This window comes from Chrysemys picta, chromosome 12, assembly GCF_011386835.1.
Source record: "Chrysemys picta bellii isolate R12L10 chromosome 12, ASM1138683v2, whole genome shotgun sequence".
Taxonomy (NCBI): Eukaryota; Metazoa; Chordata; order Testudines; family Emydidae; genus Chrysemys; species Chrysemys picta.
Window position 1 is genome coordinate 12,450,803 of NC_088802.1, and position 16,004 is coordinate 12,466,806.

At 51.7% G+C, this 16,004-nt stretch overlaps 1 protein-coding gene and 1 long non-coding RNA gene across 9 annotated transcripts in view; both read left to right on the forward strand.

Moving 5' to 3' along the window:
• The window catches only part of LOC103305721 (butyrophilin subfamily 1 member A1-like), a 281,081-nt gene that overhangs the window by 140,736 nt on the left and 124,341 nt on the right, over window positions 1-16,004 (forward strand). The window lies entirely within an intron of this gene.
• LOC135974982 (uncharacterized) lies at window positions 2-6,575 on the forward strand. The gene is made up of 2 exons (XR_010592045.1): window positions 2-2,747; window positions 4,296-6,575. It is a non-coding gene; the product is annotated as an uncharacterized LOC135974982 (long non-coding RNA).

The following is a 16,004-nucleotide window of genomic DNA, read 5'->3' on the forward strand; positions in this document are numbered from 1 at the left end:
GGCTTGTACTCACCAGCGGCACTCCCAGTCTTTGGCGGCACTTCAGATTGCCGGCCGGGGGAGGGAGGCCGTGGGGCTTGCAGCGCTCCGGCCGGGGTCACGGGGCCGCGGCGCTCTGGCCAGGGTTGTGGGGCTGTGGAGCTGCCATGCTCCAGCCGGAGCTCCAGTCGGGAGAGTGGGGCCACGGGGCTTGCAGCGCTCCGACTGGGCTTGCGGGCCGTGGGGCTCCTGCGCTCCAGCCGGAGCTCCAGCTGGGAGAGTGGACCGCTGCCGGGGTGAGTAAAAAAAATTAAAAAGGTGCCTAAGGCGTGGGGCCCTCTTAGGCGTGGGGCCCGATTCCGGGGAATCGGGCGAATTGGCCTAAAGCCGGCCCTGACTGTGACTAGCTTGACAAAACCCTCTGCTCACTGAGCAGCTCTGGGCAAAAGATCAAACAAAATGTGAGAACCCATAAAAATGGGATGGTGAATGACATGGAAATATTATACAGCCATTATATAAATCAGTGTTTTGCCTCATCTGGAGCACTGTGTTGGGTACTGCTCACCCCATCTCAGAAAGGGTAATGAAGAAGAAAAGGGGGCTCAGAGAAAGGCAATGAGAATCAGTATGAGGAGAGATTGAAAAAATTGAGAATTTTTATCTTTAAAAGAGAGGAGCGAGAGGGGACATGATACAAATATATTGCACAACCCCCTCCCCGCCTCGAACAGAATATGATTTAGGTTGAAATGTCAAACACTTGGTAGTTAGGAAATGCCAGTTTTCTGCTTGCCTGTACATCCTTACTTCTCACCCCTTGTGCATCCATCCTGAGCAGTGAAAGAATGAGGCAGGGGTCCTGTGGCAAAAACAGTGTGTGATCGTGTAATTGGCGATTGTATCATAATACACACACGGGACACTGGCTAATGGCCCAACCCCAGGGACACAATATGCCAGAGAACACAACAGAAGGGTAGCGAGAGTGGAGAAAGGAGCTTTACAGGCAATGACAGGTACAGACACTGGGAACTGGTAGGAATAATTTCAGTTATTCCAGCTCCTCGTGCAGCTCTGGTTGTGCAGTGTGGCCTGTGTTGCAATCAGTGTGTGAGGGGCCGATACAGCATCAGGCTGAACCTGTGTGTGTGAACATATGTCTGCTGAGTTAGTCGAGTCTTTGTCAATGTCAGACAGGAAGATGAACCAACAGGAAATCAACAGGACAGCAAAAGAATAACACATGTTATTTGCATTTGCTCATTTTTGCACCACAAACCACATGCTTGCCAGAGAGTTTTCTTCATCTTTTGCTTGTGCTAAGAATCAGTGCACTAAAAGAGACATCTATGCCAGCCACCTACCCAGCTCCTAAACTGAACGGCACAGGCTGGGGTGGGACAGATTGGTCAGTGAAGGAGGTAAAAGCCTGAGAAGTAGGTCAGGGTCAGTACACTGGGGAAGGGTAACATGGAAATGAGTTTGGTGGTGGGGAGAGAAGACTGGACTTAGACTCCCAGGCTCCTTTGGAAAATGGGGCCTAGGCACTTTGGAGATTTTGAAAATTGTACCCAAAGCCAACAAGTTCATGCTCATTCTCTATCTTTAGTTAAGGAGGGCGACCCCTGACCCCAGTAGACTGTCTGCAGGGACAAAAACCTGCTCCAGACAGTGGACAACTCGGAAGGGGAAATGTAAAATCTTCTCCTATGCCCCAGCTGCCCTCTGGCCTTTATATCATATTCACAGGAGCCAAAAGAAAACCCTTTTCTCCCACCCAGGGCTGCCGATGGGTGGGGGTGGGAGGCAAAAGGGGCAGCTGCCCTGGGGCCCAGAGATTATAAAGGGCCCGGGGCTCTCAGTCACCGCTACCGCGGCTGGAGCCCCGGGCCCTTTAAATCACCACCAGAGTCGCGGGCAGCAGGCCGGTCAGCACTGAAGAGCTGGGTGAGGGAGACTATCCTCCAGCCCTGCCCCTTATGCCTGAGGCCCAGCCCCTTACAGGGGCCCATAGTCACCACCACCACCACCCAGCCCAGGGGCCTGACAATTTGGTTGGCAGCCCTGCTCCCATCTCTTTCAAAATTCCCCTCCATGCCTCAGGCCTACTCCCATTGAATTCCAGGGGAGATTGGCCAGCAACATGAATGGCAGCCGGACCACGTCTTTGTTAGCAGGTTTGCAATGTCACTTCAGAGTGTCAGAAGGGAAAGTCTAATTCATGATTATTAAGAATTATAAAAGTGATACAAATTCTGCTAAGGAAAAAAGAGTCTGTTAAAATTGTAGCCACTGACAGAGAAATGCTCACACGTGTATTTGGGGATTGTTTACTTTATGCTGAACTCTAGAACTTATTTTTTTCCCAGTGTAACATTTTATACGCATAAGGGGCCACTCAGTCATTCCCTGAACGCTCGACATTTCCAGACTGTCGGGATTGGTTTGGGCCCCCCTGTGCCACCCCATCCTCATTGGTGTGATGATGCGTTTGAGGTCATGCCACATGGGGGACACCATTTTTCAGAGATGGAGGGGGTGGAGCGATGTTCCCCCATCCAACACTGGACAAAATCACATCCATTTTAGACCCCATGCTGGACTGCGGACAAACCTCTCAAACAGAGGCCTGGCCATTTTAACTCTGGACAAGTGGCCTCCCTCTATACAACACTAATTTCTGTTAATATGCTTGTTCAGATGAGCTCTCATCTCTGATTCTGTGTTTTCAGGGCTGGGAAGTTCTGCGCCACCTGTACAAGAAGGTAACTGAAGTTCAGATTCTATCAATGTCCCAATCTCAGCTGCTGTTAGAACGTTTTACTTCTTTCCCCTGACTGTGGCCGTGGGAGGGGAGTTCATTGCTCAGGGCAGAACTCACCAGCATCCTGCATTTCACAGCACATCGGGAGGGGAGGGAGGTTGTGTAGCCATGGCCTGACATACAGCAGTAAATCCAGACACTATTGTGTCTACTCCTCCTGTCCCTCCTCTGCCTTCACATGCAGTGCGACCTGCAGAGTTTGCTTGGCACATCCCCCAGCCTGGCTGCACAGCCACTGATGTGTCCCAGCTCCTAGCACAGGGCCAAAGACACAGCTCCTTCTACCCACCAGCTCCCCAGGGCTGTCCCTGCTCACAGCCCCCTCCCTGCCTGAGACCCTGGGGGACAGAGCCATGGGCTGTGGAACAGGAGAAAACTAAATTCTGGGTCTGTTCTTAAATGCCCAGCAACTGAGGATTAAAAATTCAGAGTTTGGAAACAGAGGAAGTGTAAATGCTAAAATTCAGAGATCAGAGAGAGAAACAAAGATATTTCAAGTGACAAAATGGGGAGGCGAGGAAATAAAATATGCCCAGTGACGAGAACCCTGTTGCTTGAGTACAGGGAGAGCCCAGGGGGAAAGTCATGAGAGTGCAAAGAGGGAGACACATCAGGATTGGGAAGGGACCAGAAGATTGGGGGATGGGGCAGCGTTTGGAAGGGTTTGGAAGGCAGGCAGTGCCTGGCAGGAACAGGAGGGTGGGGAGAGCAGCAGGCAGTCAGCTGAATGGGGCTGGTGTGCAGGCAGTAGGAGTGGGGGCAGGTGGAAGGGCCTGGAGGTTTGGTGACGGTGACTGTTTGGAGGGAATGGGTCAATGAGTTGCTGTTTTCACACTCACCGTCACACAGCAAACTCTCTATAACCCTCTCCTGCCCCATCTCCTCATCCAATACTGTTTTCTCTGGGATCCCTTCCTTCACATATCCATTCACCTCTCTGCTTGCTCTCCCTCCTTCCCCTCCTGCTCCTTCTCCCCCAACACTCCCCTTGCTCTCACGTAGGCTGAGGGCACAGGGCTGGGATGTATCTATTCTCTCCTCCCAGCGATGATCTCTCTCATCTGGGAATGTGGGGTTTAAGATGGGAAACTGCAGGGAGAGGTGAGGCGTGTCAGTGAGCACTGTGGAGAGGGAGCTCAGTTTCTCACCACTCCGTGCCCCCCCCCAACACCTGGGGCTCTAGTCCCATGTGTGGAGAGATGTGGAGCAGGACATGAAAGAGCCTGAGTCCCAGACCTGGCTCAACTGACCCTTTTGCTCCACGGCTGGCCCATCTCTGCCAGGGGCGTGACTCTCCCCTGCACTATGCTGACATCTCAGAGCTGCTCCCCAGTCAGAGCTGAGGGGTAAATCCTGGAGGAAGGAGAATCCCTGGTTCACTCTCCAGCTGGGGCAGATTCAGTCACTGACACCATCAAACCCTCCCCCAGGGCCGAGATCTGCCCCTAACACTCTGATTCTCTCCCCCTCCCCCCCCCCCGCCCCGCAGTGAATGTGACTCTGGATCCAGACACGGCTCATCCCAACCTCATCCTGTCTGAGGGTCGGAAAAGTGTGAGATGGGAAGACACACGGCAGCAACTGCCCAACAACCCTGAAAGATTTGACACTGAGATCTCTGTGCTTGGCTGTGAGGGGTTCACCTCGGGGAGACACTACTGGGAGGTGGAGGTGGGGGGTGGGGGAGGCTGGGCTGTGGGGGTGGCCAGAGAGTCTGTGAGGAGGAAGGGAGAGATCAGCCGTAGCCCTGAGGGGGGGATCTGGGCTGTGGAGTGCTGGGGGGGTCAGTTCCGGGCTCTGACCTCTCCTGAGACCCCCCTGCCCCTGAGCCGGGCCCCCAGCAGGATCCGGATTTATCTGGACTGTGAGCGGGGGCAGGTGACATTTATCGATGCTGGTGATGAGGCCCCGATCTTCACTTTCCCGCCGGGCTCCGTCCGTGGGGGCAGAATCCGACCCTGGCTCCAGGTGTGGGACGCAGACACCTGGCTCAGATTGTGTCTCTGAGGTGGGAATATCCCACTGGGGACCTGGAAATCAGCCTCTCTAGCCTTATGGACCCCAGTCTCTCTGACCCTGGAGGACTCCGACCTACCCAGCACCTGGTCCCTCATCTCTATGGCCCCAGGAAGATCCTCCCCCTCCCTCTCTGCAGCCCCAGGGATTGCAGGGGGGAGAAGAACCCCTGGGGCTGCAGGAGGGGCAGAGGGGCCCTGAGGGGCAGACATGGGGGCTGGGCAGGGGGCAGAACCAACAGCCGGGCAGGGGACAGGCAGCTGTGGGGGTAACAGGGTAGGGTTACCATACGTCCGGTTTTTCCCGGACATGTCCGGCTTTTCGGCAATCAAACCCCCGTCCGGGGGGAATTGCCAAAAAGCCGAACGTGTCCGGGAAAATGCCGGCCGGGCACTTCCCCTCCCGTGGCTGCTCTGCTCCTCCCCTGACTCTTCGGCTCTGTTTAAGAGCCGAGCGCTACGGGCTTTGGGCAGCCCCCATGCCTCTGGACCCTGCGCCGCCGGAGCCTGGGAGGGGAAGTGCCCGGACGGGGGCACAGGGTCCGGAGGCATAGGGGCTGCCCGAAGCCCAAGCGCTACCGGCTTCACGGTTTGCCGGGCAGCCTCCAGACCCTGCGCCCCCGGCTGGGCGCTTCCCCTCCCGGGCTCCAGCTGCGCTGGGGAAGCACTGGCTGGGGGCGCAGGGTCTGGGGGCTGCCCGGCAAACCGTGAAGCCGGTAGCACTCGGGCAGCCCTTTCTGCGTGGCTGGGAGTGGGAGGGATGAGGGGGCGGAGTTAGGGTGGAGTCGGGGCAGGGAAGGGGCGGAGTTGGGGTGGGGCTGGGGTGGGAAATGGGCGGGGCCAGGGCCCCGTGGAGGGTCCTCTTTTTTTATTTGTTCAATATGGTAACCCTATAACAGGGACACAGCATGAATCAATCAGGGTTTGGGGGGTTGGGGAGGAGCAGCAGCAGGGAGCGTTTTGTACCGATCTGTGACCTTAGGTCTCATGGGGGTCTCCCAGCCAGAGCTCCTGCCACAGGGGCCCAAGTCACCATCTCAGAGAGCTGGCAAATTTGTAATTGTCACACAAACGGGATGGGTGGGGGTGCAGATAGACCAAAAATCATTATAAAATATTTTTTAAATCATTTTAGGTCAGTCTCCTGGTGTTTTAAAACTCAAGAGGTTGGCAGCACTGGGAGAGGCAGAGACAGGGCGGGTTTAACCAGAGGGAATTAGAAGAAGGAAGAAGAAAATGAGAATTAAAGTAAAACAAGAATAAAAGGAGAGTCCAGGAGAAATGGTGAAAAACAGAAATGAAAAGAGTGATGGGAAAACATCCCTGACGGGTTCTGCAGGAAGCGAAGGGATAAAATCAGGGAAAGAATAGAGTACCCAAGGGGGAAGATCTGTGAGATGGAGGAGAGTGGGAAAGACACAGGAAAATAAACAGGGGTGGGAAGTTAGGGCTAGAAAAATGCTGAATAGAAAAGGACAGTAAGGGAGAAGGAAGGGGAGGGAAAGAAGAGGGAGAAGGAAAGGGAACATGAGTGGGACGGAGAGATTTATTACACGTTACTGAAAGTGAGACTGTAACTCATTCATTCCCTATATTAATTCCTGGCCATTGGTGCTATTTTTGTGCCATTAAAAACCTGTTCCCAGTAGCTGTGGATCTCCTTACAATATGCTGTGGCCATTAAACTCTCTCTAAGCTCCTTTTAGTTTCCTGCTTTCCACCTACTTACTGTAAAATAAAAACATTACAAACAATTCTTTCTTCCACTTTAATGTCCCAGTTGTAGTTGTTGGGGGCAGCTCAGGAATGTGAGGACCAACCTCAGGGCAGTTACAAAGCAGAGCACAAACCCCACACTGGTTGTGTGTGCTGATTTCACTCACCACCAGGTACCAAGTGGGAACCCCAGAAGCACTAAACAGCCTTAACATGGGCAGTGGGTGACGCTTCCCCTGGGGGAGGCTAGTTCCCTGTCCCACCTCTTGCACCCACATTCCATCCCCATGCCACGTGGGCCCCGCCCCCACTCTGCCCCAGACCCTGCCCCCTCCCTGCTCAGCCGCCACGACTCACCAGACCTCTCCTCTCCTATCCCTGTGAGGGGCAGGGGTAGAGAAGGGACGTGGTGAGTGGGGGAGGGGTCTCCAGGGCAAGGAGGGGTGAGGAGGGATGCGGCGAGCGGCAGTTGGGGGGATCTGGTGTGGGGGTAGAGGAAAGGAGAGACATGGAGAGTGGTGGGTGGGGATTCTCACAGGGGAGGGGTTGGAGGGGATGAGGCACATGGCGAGCAGTGGGCGCCATCTCGCAGTGGCGGGGGGTGAGGAAGGATGTGGCAAGTGGCAGGTGGGGGGGGTCTCATGGGGGTGAGGAGTGATGTGGCAGGCAGGGCCCTCTGAATGAGATACCCATGTGGAAAGTTGGGGGTAATTAATTCAGATAGGAAAGCAAGACATGATATGGAAAGTATCAGAAACCACCACTGGTAGCTAAACCTGATGGCTAAATCTGACAGGTGGCTGTTTTTCACACAACCCCTGGCGAGGAGCTATGAAAATTTGGAGGGCTGGGGAACCAAGGTTGGAGGGGCACCTGCCAACAGCAAACGATGCCCCTGTTTGGAAGGGGGAAAAAGTAAACTTGTCAGAATGAAGGACAGCGCTGAAATGTAGCCGTATGAAAATATTTACCAAGAGAAAAGGGTTTGAAATAGAGTTGCCACCTGTGAGGTACAAAAAATCAGGACGTCCTCAGCTGATAAACCTGGAAGTATCTACCGAACACCTTACAGATGTCCCACAGCAGCTACCTCCAAAAAGCATGTGCTTCAGTGTTCACAGAATGAGAGAATTAGTTACAGACATTAGGTTTATTATTTTTTAATTTAAAAGTTATGAAAAGTACATAATATGGGAAGTCCAAAATGGTATTAATTGTCATTGGAACATAAGACCACTTTAGATATATGGAACCTTATGGAGCGGTCACAGTCAATCAATGATTGCAATTTCAGCTTGCAAACTAAGGCCTGTATCCAGAAAAAAAATGTAAACACATCCTTAACTGTATTAAGTGCAATTGTCATTGATACCAGCATCATATGTGTCTAGGTAGACAAATACATATAACCAGTTTTACCGACTATTGCAATTTTACCACAAGGATGGTGATATTTGGTGTTTTTATTCTGAAAGCACACACTTCTGGAATCAAATGATTGCTTGAGAATCACAGTTTTCATTAAGTATACCAATAAAAAAAGATTTTAACTTGTGGTTTTGGAAAAAAAGTGAAAATATTAATCTAGTGCATCTCTAAAGGTTCAGAAACCAAAATGAAAATAAAAAGAACACCAAACATATTTGGTTTTAAATCAGTTCTTTGGTGCATGATGTAACATATAATTTCTTGGGGTTATCACTACAGTATATCTATGTTTAGTCAAAATTACAGTAGAAATTTGCCTCTGAGAGAGATTTCATTCAAGAGAGTCAGGGCCATCCCTACCCATACGCAAAGTACGCAGCTGCGTCGGGCACCAGGAAATTTAGGGCACAAGATTTCCTGGTGCCCTGCGCAGCTGCGTGCTGCCCCAGCCCCTGTTCCGTCCCAGCCCCACCTCTTCCCACCCCTTCCCCAAAGCCCCCGACCTACTCTGCCACCTTCCTACCCCAGCTCTGCCCCCACTCCCCTGAGGACTGCAGCAGGGCCAGGCCTGCACTCACTGGTGGCGGGAAGTGCAGTGACCCGGCCCCAGCTGCGCCTCCGGTGAGTGCTGGGGGGTGGTTGTCCCCTGTCCCACAAGCCAGCCCCACCCCTCCCATCCCCGCGGAGACCTGGGGTCCCCCCACCCCCAGCAGGGGGGCTGCGTAGGGCCACAGAATAGCTAGGGACAGCCCTGAAGAGAGTGTTACTAGGTTGACCCGAGTGGATGGACGATGTTCAAGACCCTGCACACTGTTCCAGTTGAGAGTAGAATTTGATTAGTCTGGTATCTGTGACGGGGTCTGCCTACCCCGCACTAGCCCAGACAGCGGAAGTCCCGCCTCCTTGGTGAGACTGGGCATGCTCCAAGTGCTCTAGTAATATAAAGGGAGGGAGCTCAGCTCATTCTAGGCTGGAGGCTGCAGGGGAAGGACCTGCCTGGGTCAGCCACAGCCTCTGACTGCACCAGGAATCGAAGCTGTCCACAGCCTGCCTGCACCGCAGTGACTGGAGGAGCCCCTGGAGATGACCGACCCTGCTAAACACAGAGGATCCGACAGCTCATGGGGAACCCCAATACAGACTCTGGTAGGAAGTGACCCAGGGAGGGTGACGGAGTGGTATCTCCCGTCCGGGGAAACTCAGCATGTTTCGGTAGGAACCCCCCGCTGAGTCAGTGGCAAGCCGCTATGCCTGGGTTGGGGCCCGGTGAAGTCGGGTGGGCCCGGTGAAGTTGGGTGGGCCTGGGTCCCTGTACCGGGGCTGCCACACCCCAAAGTGGGTGCCCCCAACTCTATAGACTCTAGCCACTAGGCCATGCTGTCCTGCACTGAAGGGTGGCACTACAGACTCTGGCCGCTAGGACATGCTGCCCTGTGCCAAAGGGCTGCTTCATAAACTCCGCCCGATAGGCCAAGCGGCCCTGACCCTAGGGGCATGGACTGTCACAGTATCTTTCATACAATCTAGTGCATTTACAAAGTATGTAGGAAGTTCTGTTTCCATTATCTAAGGAGGCACCAAATCATCCCACCCATCCAAAAAAACCGCAGAAATCTTCCTTTGCTCACTCCTCCAAACTCTATCAGTCAACTTGTGACTGGGCGCATACACACACATACACAAAACACAAAAATTCCAGAGTGGCCTTGGGTCTTCTCTTTGCTATTGTGTCTTGCTATCATGTGTCACATTTAACCTGGACCAAGGGAAGATGCTACATTCATCCATTTAAGGGGCTTTAAACCAACAATAAGCCAGTGCCTTTAGTGAATATGTGCAAAGTAAGTCAATTATGAACCAGGTAGCACAATGACTGACATACCTCTACACAGTCTTACCCAAAGTGATGGTGAACTAAGAACAATAAGAGTAATAAAATAAATAATGAAAAGGAGTGAAACTGCATCTACCAGGGATTAATAAAAGGGAGTGCAATACAAGAAGCAATTAAATACTCCTTAGGGAATTCTGTGCCACTGCACAGGTGCAGAATTCATGTGCCATCCAGAATTTTCTTTTTCTCTGCAGAAAATATATTCTGCCTGAGACTTGCTGCAGTTACACCTTTCACCCACCAGGGGCCACTGAGGAGGGGGGGCCCAGGAGATTTCAAAGACTGGGAACCCTGGCTGCCACCACTGCCGTGGTAGCGGTGGCTGGGAGCCCCAGGCTGTTTGAAATCAACTAGGTGGGCTGTAGGGCTCATACGCGCAGATGCTGGATGGGCGCAGTGGCAGATTAGGGGGAAGAGAAGTCCAGACCCTGGCAGGAGCTGCGTTGCGCAGGGTGGGAGGAAAGGAGAAGCCCCAGACCTAAGTTCCCTCCAAGCTACGCCCCTTCCCTGGTCCCCACCAAGCCTAGCGCGGACCTGCCCCAGCTGGGGGATAGATGCCCCCAGTCAGGCTGCTGGAGAAGCTGTGACCGTGGAGAGGCATCTCAAGTGACCCTGAGCTGCTTCAGTGAGAGAGGGCTGAGGGTTGTCCCTGGGGCAGTTGGCACCCCAAACCCTTCATCACCAGCCTCGCCCCTAACCCCACATGCCCAGCCAGAGCCCTCACCTGCCCCGCACTCAAACCCTCTGCCCCAGCCCTGAGCCCCCTCCCGCACCCTGAACCGCTTGGCCCCACCCCTGCCACACACCTCCATATTGGTGCACATAATAAAAGTCGTTCCTCACATGGACATCAAAAATTACAAGGAACACTGCCACGGATCCAAGACAGAAGCCACGCAGGATGGGTAGAAGATGCCTCAGACCCTGGGAGAAGACGGGCTGAGACCCTCAGATGCCTTAGAAGCAGAAGCTGCAGGGCTAAAGCCCTCAGCCCCCTCTGCAGAGCTGGCCTGAGCCCCTCTCTCTCCATGCCCCCTGCAGGGAGCTGGCTCTCACTCTCAGGCCATGGAGAAATTCAGCTCGAATCCACTCACCTTGTTATCTCCATTTCCCCCATCACCATACAGCTATGAAGGGATTTAGCCTAGAGGCAGGGTCAGCATTAGCTCCATGTGGCAGGTGGGATCTAGGGCACCCAGAGGTGAAGTGACTCTCCCAAGTCTAAGCAGGGAGTCTGTGGCAGAGCAGAGAACCAAACCCAGCACACTTGAGTCCCAGGCCTGTGCCTGAACCACTAGGCCACCCTTCCTACCCGAGGAGAGGGAACCTCCTCTGCTGCTTTGAGTGTGTGGGTGGGAGCGGGCACTAGACAGAGCCGGCAGGAGATGGGGAGCAGAGAGAAATGGGCAAAGGGACATGGGTGAGAAGCAAAAAGGGGGAAACATCTGGAAAGGGAGGGAGCAAGGACTTAGAGAAGAAACAAGAGGGAGGGAAAGGGGCAGGGAGAGCGATAGGAAGGGAGAGGAGAAAAGCGGAAGGGAGAGAGACTCCTCACTGCTTGTGACTCCCGTCCACCTTCTTCCCACAGCCAACACTGGCCTCAGCTCCCAGACAGGCACTAAGCAGGGGTGAGGCACAGAGTGAACACAGGGACTTTACACAGGGGTGTTAGTGCAGCTGAGTGTAATGATTTTAATAGACTGTAATTCATGGTAATGCAATGATGTAGTTCATTGCTATTTGAATAATGATGACGTTGTTAGGATACCAATGATAGACACACATTCAATAACTAGAATATGAAGTGTATCAATATGCTGAAAATTGTCAGTTTGGGGGGAGTCTGAGCCCCCCCCCAGACACACACATCTCACCCTTAAGGGAGAAGGGGGCAGAAAGGAGTGAGCATGGTGGAGGCCCCGGCGTGGGCCCTTAGGAGGTGCATGGGGCCCTGGCTGGTGCAGAGTGGGATGGAGGCATGGGGGTCTAGTTGGGGCAGTGGGGGCGGGGGGATGAAGGTGTGGTGGAGGCCCTGGCATGGGCAGTAGGGGGGTTTGGGGTTTTTATTTGGATTTTCACCATCAGTGCTGGTACATCATCCCCAACACAGGCCTGCCCCTACATTCTTGATCTCAGGAAAGTTAAACTGTCCCTGTTCTACTGCCCAGAGGGAACCATGGCTGCAGAGAACCAACTGGAAAGTCTCCAGGAGGAAGCTACATGTCACATCTGTCTGGAGTATTTCACAGAACCTGTCACTCTGGAGTGTGGGAACAATTTCTGCCAAGCCTGCATCAGCCAGTGCTGGGAGGGATCCGATACAGCCGCCTCCTGCCCTCGGTGCAGAGAAACTGTGCAACAGAGAAACCTCAGGCCCAACAGGCAGCTGGCAAACATGGTAGTCGTCCCCCCCCCCGCAACTAGACCTTCTGAACCCCAGTCTGTGACCCTCCAGCAGCACCATGTGCCCCAGTCTGTCCTAGCCTGGCTCCGCGTTGCTGGATATTCTGGCACCACAGTGGTCTCTGGTGGGTGAAAGGTGGAACTACATCAGTTCTCTGGCAGAATGTATTTTCATTTCAATCATTTCAATTTCTGTGGGGAAAAATTTCTGCAGCCAGACATGAATTCTGTGTTTGCGCAGTAGCGCAAAATTCCCCCAGGAGTATATATTGCAATGCTGAATGTCACTGCATCTAAATTTTAGCTGCCTAGAAATGTACTGGAATGACACTGTGAGCAACAAAGCCTGAGTTATGGGGAGATGTAAGTGTCTTAGAATGGGATCCACAAAAACCAGCGTACTTGATAGGCAGCTTCCTAACCTAATTGATGGGAGATGCTGACCAGAGGGGTATTGTATCGGGGGGTCTAGGGACTTAACTCAGCTTTGTGAATTGCAGTGCTGTTCCAGAGACTCTCTAGTGCCTACTGTCTCTTGATAAATTTTGTTCCTGATGTAAAACCCCCAAATTACAGAAAAAAACAAAAACAGCTTTTCTCTTCTTAGGATCCAATTTGGAGAGTTTGAAAAAGGAGGGAGATGAGAATATGGTGTTTAATCCAGGAACTGCTGGTAGGTGCCATTGTTACTCACCAATAAATATGCACAGGGATGTTATCAATGTTCAGATCTCTGCGTAACAACAGGAGAGTAACAGTGAGTTAGATTTCCCCCTGTGAGAGGTTACAATATTTATTGTTTCTTCTGTGCAAAGTAATTTATGTTCTGGCTTAATGGAAACTAAACAGGAGAAAAGCAAATGGAGGAAATTATATTTGCTTACTGAACAATTGAAAATGTTTTCTTAAAAATCTGAACAATCTCTATTAGACGTTGCTATTCCTCTGTAGCTAACGTGCTCCATAATTGGAGTTGACATTTTTCACACAAAAATGTCTCTCACCTGAAAGTGTGGCATCAGGAAAATCAAGGCTTCCCTGGAAATGTTGATTTCATGACATTACTCTAGATTCTGATCAGAAGGCTGAAAATGTAATTTCAAACAACGGAATCATTTCAATTTCAGTCTATAATGTCCATCCACATATTCTGTTTTCACATTTCTGCAGGAAAATATTTCAGACTAGTTTGTTCCGGGAACATTTTCAGTACCTTCACATTTCAGTCTGATCCGGAGAGGGAAGTAATTGTGAAAGGTCCAAATTTCACACAAGAAAATTCTGTTTTCTGACAAATTCTGCCATCACGGTGCAGTTATAAGTCAAGGTGACAATCTCCCCTTGAGTCTCGTCCCAGCAGGAGACGGTGTGCTGCTCCCTGCCCTCCCACAAGTGACCTACCCCAGTGACAGTTCTAGGCACTGATCGGATGGTGACCCTGTGCCTGGTCTTATGCTTATGCTCTCCCTGGTGTTGGGGGCTGGGAGTGCTCCAGAAACAGCATCTACAGCAGGGGTTCTCAAACTGGGGGTCGGGACCCCTCAGGAGGTCAAGAGGTTATTACATGGGGGGTCACGAGCTGTCAGCCTGCACCCCAAATCCCGCTTCGCCTCCAGCATTTATAATGGTGTTAAGTATATTAAAAAGAGTTTTTAATTTATAAGGGGGGGGGGTCGCACTCAGAGGCTATCTGAAGGGGGTCACCAGTACAAAAGTTTGAGAATCACTGATCTACAGGGGACTCTCTCGACTGAGCGTAGGTCACAACCCAAAGAAAGGTCAAAGGTTGAAGCTGTTGGTTTGCAATGAAACGCTCCCTCCTGCAGGAAAGGGGCTATAATTAAATAGCCATTGGAGCAGGGTCCTGCATCCTCCATCTTCTACCTCCCTGTGCCCAGGCAATAGAGTCATTGTGACCCTCTCGCTCTGACCCAGGGACTGTTTAATTATTTAGCCAGAGTGGAGCAGCTTGATCAGAAGAGATTGTGGGCTCCTCACATCAGACTATCCCAGACCCCTGTGGTTAGGGCAGTCACCTGAGTAGTGGAGACCGCTGTTCAAACCCTTCCTCCCGATCAGGCAGATCAGGGAGTAGAACCTGAGTCTCCCATGCGCCATGCGAGTGTCCTAACCACTGGGCTCAAAGTCATAAAGGAGCCTCTGCCAGCACCTCCCCTGGATTTTGTCGGGGACCCCATCCAGAAGGGGTGCTCAGCGCACTCCTACAGGATTGGGCCCCACCAACGAGATAAGCTTTCCACTGCTGGCCTTCTGGTTTGAGGATCCTTCTGGGATTTACACATGAGGTAAGTGTGTGGACGCTTAGGGTGAGGCAGCAGCACTCAAACTCAGGAACAGAGAAATTTAGGAACCCTGGGAAATTTTATCATAGAAATGTCGGTGTTGAGTGAGTTCGGGTGCCTGTAGAGTCAGGGGCCGCCAGGCAGAGGTTTTCTGCACTTCAGTGGGGCGGGAAGAGGTGGGGAAGGGGTGGAGTGGGGGGTCAAGCACCCCCAAGGAAATTAGAAAGACATCGCCTCTGGGCATTGTTATTGGAGAGCATGCGCTAAGCAGTCTGGGGATTCTCATTGGCACAGTCAGCTGCAAATGACATGGGCTGAGGGATCCATCTCTCCAGCCTCCCCCTCACAGCTCCTGGAGACCACTTCTATTGGCCAGAAATAACTGCATGTCACGTGTGTCTGACTGATGACTGCAATGCTCAGGCAATATGTTCACCAGTACAAACCTCAGCATTAGTGAGATCCTCTGCCTGAGTCCATCCATGAGAGCTGACAGCATCTGGCTGCCCAGAAGCAGCAAGGCTGGTTAGAAGCAAGTTTACAACCATGTAACCAGTTTGCCTTACACCAGGGTAACAATGTATCTCATTGTGACGTTATTGACATAAACTGGGACCATATAGATCATTGTTGCAACCAAAGTCCTGTAGTGGCACCCAAATCTTGTATAAAGGGGGTCAAATGGGGTGTCTAGGACAAGGTTATGGTTTACTGGTTATGATTATGCTGTCTATATGTGTGTATCAGTTTTGTAGTCGAAGTTATGAATATTGGCTCTATACTGTCTGTATGGCAAACTTATGCTATGTTTCTGGGTGACATCCCAGACAAGCTGAGATTAGCTCTGCCTAGCCTGCTTGATGGCCCATTAAGGACCATCAGCTATACAATGGACCCATTGAGAAAAGGCAGATACGCCTTGTACCTCAGCAAAGTATGCAGGGACTGGCCCATGTGACTCCAGACTCCATGTTGCTGTAATTTAAGAACAAAGAGGTGTTCTTACACCTGGAAAAGACTATATAAGGCTGATGCCTGATCTCCATCTGGTCTTCAATCCTGCTTCTTACCTCTGGAGGAACTTTGCTACAAGCTGAAGCTTTGAACAAAGGACTGAGGACCCATCCCAGCGGGGGATGTATTCCAGAGACTTGATTTGAACCTGCAGTTTATTCCATCGCTGCTGCAAGCCTGAACCAAGAACTTTGCCATTACTGTATGTAATTGATTCCATTTAACCAATTCTAACTCTCATCTCTATCTTTTTCCTTTTATGAATAAACCTTTAGATTTTAGATTCTAAAGGATTGGCAACAGCGTGATTTGTGGGTAAGATCTGATTTGTATATTGACCTGGGTCTGGGGCTTGGTCCTTTGGGATCAGGAGAACCTTTTTCTTTTACTGGGGTATTGGTTTTCATAACCATTTGTCCCCATAA